We start from the raw sequence: 3,884 nt of genomic DNA on the forward strand, positions 1-3,884 counted from the left end.
CAATTAATGTAACCACTGTACATCCACAGCTCTGAGTTAGATATTAAGGACGCAACCATGAATGACAGACTCCACACCTATCAAGAGCGTTGAGAGTGAGGAACTCAAAATCTATTGGGAGAGAGAAAAGCACATCTGCCATGCACTGTTTTAGAAAGTTGTGAAGAAAGTACAACTACAGAAAAGAAGAGGGAAAGGTGCCTTTGTTTTAGAGCAGTAACATTTGAACTGACCCTTGAAATAGGAGGAGCACTGACACAGAAGGCATAAGGTCATAATGGATGTGGAGACAAGATGACATCTGTCACGGTCAGGGATTTTTAAGTGGGTCATTGTGTTTAGAACATATGGTGTAGGGACTCAGGGTGGTAGGACTGGGAAGGGAGGTAGGGGTGAGAGATGAAGTCTGGTAGGTATAATGGGATCTGACATCAAGGCCGGAAGTGAAGGGCTGAAGAATTTACACTTTATCTTGAGGGTGGTTAAGAAGGGTTTAATCAGGGGCGTGACCTGATCAAAGCTGCCTTAGAAACAATCCCTACTGGTCCGTGGAGGTTCTATGGGATAGGTAATATGGGGTAGGCAGGGAAAAATAACTCAGCAAAGCAATGGATGCTTCCTAGCAGAGCTCTTTCTGTACTTTCTTTCTCTTAAATTTGCTTCTACTCTCATATATTTTTTCCCAGTAGTTTACAGGTAGTCTGGAAATATGAGTGCTATTTCCAGGTAGTTCAGGAATTACCTCGAATGATCAGCTTGGATATTCATGACAGACTATAACACCATTAAACATTAGTCATTCAATAGGCCTTTAGAGAGTCATGCATTTCGCACCAAAGAAACCGTCCTGCAAACACGGCAGGACTTGGCGGCAGGTCACCCTGCCACCACGGCACATTCAGTATGTCTGTGTCCCTCTGCCCATCGAGGGTCAATTTGCTGCAGTTATAACCTCGCTGGCCTTTATGTGCAAAATCCCAGACTCTGGCTTCTAAGATGACAGCATTAGGGTTAAGACAGATACTGAGAATCAGTAGCCCAAGGATTCTTGACATTTCTTCTAGCAATAAGCCACGGAGTATCACTATTCAAAGTTTAAAATTAAGAAGCTGCGCTTCAGGCAGCACTGGGAAGTTAAGGTTAGTTATCTGCTAAAGGGGGAAAAAAAATAGGAAGGCTGTTCCAGGCAGCCTAGAAGACACCTGTTCAGATAGTTCTGTGGCCCTGATGGAATTAATCAGCTAGTGTGGACAGAGAAAAAAAAAATGTCACTTGAGCCAATAACTTGGTTTCAAAGATTTTGTTTCCAGGGTTGAATGAGTAGTGTCTGGCTAAATGTTCCCAGTTAGTTCAAAAGTTTTATGTCTAATTTTACATATATATTTGTATAGGCATAATTTTCCAGGTAATCAAGTTTTACTCAGTCCAAGCAAAAGAGGTATGGGTATCTGTGATCCATTTTAAGCAAGGAAATGTCTTTTGTATTTTTGGAAATAAATATCATACTTTAATTTCTTTCACAATTCTTTTTTACTTAGAAATAAAATATTTATGTTTTCTCTATGTCTTTAATCTACTTCAGCAAAAATTCATTTCCACCATATTCTTCCAAGTGTCCACTCACTGACCATGTATTTGCTTTGAGTAGCAACAACAATAATAGCTCGCATTTACATGGCATTTGCCAGATGTTATTCTAAGTATTCACTATTTATTAAATATTTGTTTAGTCCTCAGGTTAACCCCAAAAGATAGATCTTTATAAAAGAATGGGAAAATCAGAGAACAGAGAGATTACGTAATCTGCAGAATCATGCTGCTGTGCATGGCAGAGCTGGAAAACACACCACCAGGCAATCTGTCCTTCTTTCCTCTCAGTACACCCTGGCCAAGGGCTCATATGCAGCAAGCACTAGAATTTGGTGGAGAATCAAATTATCTCAAGGGCAATGTGTTCACCCTTGAGGTCCAATCCCTTCTTATTTTCTTTATTGATTATTCAACCGAGAGAACTGAAAGCCATTTTCTATAGACTGGAGAATGTACCAGTTTGATAAGATGATCTATATGTGAACTGGGGCAACAGTGTCCTTATCCCAGATGCCACATTTGACAAAAGATTTCACAGTCACAGACAGTGAAAGGCAAACATCGTTTGATACCACTTATGTGTGGAATCTAAAAAAGGATGCAAATAAACTTATTTGCGGAACAGAATCAGACTCACAGACTGTGAAAAGCTTATAGTTACCAAAGGGGACAGGCGGGGGGGTGGGGTGGGAGGGATGGACTAGGGGTTTGGGATTGGCATATGCACGCTGAGGCATATGGAATGACTGGCCAACGGGGACCTGCTGTATAGCACAGAGAACTCTGCCCAGCATTCGTGATAATCTGTATGGGAAAAGAATCTGAAAGAGAATGAATGTGTCTGTATGTGTGACTGAATCACTTTGCTGTGCAGCAGAAATGATCACAACCTTGTAAATCAACTACATTTCAATAAAACTTAAGAAACAGATTTCACAGCCAGTGCTAATTTTTATTAATTCTGTTTTACTGGTTCTCCTCCATGCTTTGTTGCAAAAGAGATCTGAGTAGCTAGGCATTCAAATATCATTTATTTCAAAATGCCTGCCTTACATGTCATCTTTTTTTTTTTTTTTTTTAGTGTATTTGTAACAAAAATTTTAGTTTAATAGGGTGATTTATATGTTTCTTTTATGTACTCATTCTTTTTTTTTTCCCACTGTACAGCAAGGGGATTAAGTTATCCTTACATGTATACATTACAATTACATTTTTTTCCCCCACCCTTTGTTCTGTTGCAACATGAGCATCTAGACAAAGTTCTCAATGATACTCAGCAGGATCTCCTTGTAAATCTATTCTAAGTTGTGTCTGATAAGCCCAAGCTCTTGATCCCTCCCACTCCCTCCCCCTCCCATCAGGCAGCCACAAGTCTTTTCTCCAAGTCCATGATTTTCTTTTCTGAGAAGATGTTCATTTGTGCTGGATATTAGATTCCAGCTATAAGTGATATCATATAGTATTTGTCTTTGTCTTTCTAGCTCATTTCACTCAGTATGAGAGTCTCTAGTTCCATCCATGTTGCTGCAAAAGGCATTATGTCATTCTTTTTTATGGCTGAGTAGTATTCCATTGTGTATATATACCACATCTTCCGAATCCAATCATCTGTCGATGGACATTTGGGTTGTTTCCATGTCCTGGCTATTGTGAATAGGGCTGCAATGAACATGCGGGTGCATGTGTCTCTTTTAAGTAGAGTTTTGTCTGGATATATGCCCAAGAGTGGGATTGCTGGGTCATATGGAAGTTCTATGTATAGATTTCTAAGGCATCTCCAAACTGTTCTCCATAGTGGCTGTACCAGTTTACATTCCCACCAGCAGTGCAGGAGGGTTCCCTTTTCTCCACAGCCCCTCCAGCACTTGTTATTTGTGGACTTATTAATGATGGCCATTCTGACTGGCGTGAGGTGGTATCTCATGGTAGTTTTGATTTGCATTTCTCTACATGTCATCTTAAATGCCATTACAAAACGTGAAAAGCTTTCCTTCCTCTTTAAACAGCTACAGGAGAGAGCAATCCACTGTTACACTGGAGTACAGTGTCTGAAGATCCCATCATGCAGTGCTTACTTGAACATCTGGGAGTTCTGGCAGCTGTGTCTTAAGGTCCATGCTTTCTGACCTGATTCTAGGGCTCTGTAGTTAGGAGCCATTATTTTCCTTTGTGCCACAAAACCAGAAGCACAGGACGCAGAGTGTTGAGAAGAAAAGGTAAGGAGGCTTTCCTTGCCTCCTCTTTCTGTCCCTACTTGGTGTCCTGTACAGGTGGCTTTCTCATCTATCGCCCCA

The sequence above is a fragment of the Sus scrofa genome, chromosome 13, assembly GCF_054392235.1.
Source record: "Sus scrofa isolate SSC_HxYL_T2T_F1_AM1 chromosome 13, Sscrofa_HxYL_maternal_Yorkshire_Landrace_v2.0, whole genome shotgun sequence".
In the NCBI taxonomy this organism is placed as follows: domain Eukaryota; kingdom Metazoa; phylum Chordata; class Mammalia; order Artiodactyla; family Suidae; genus Sus; species Sus scrofa.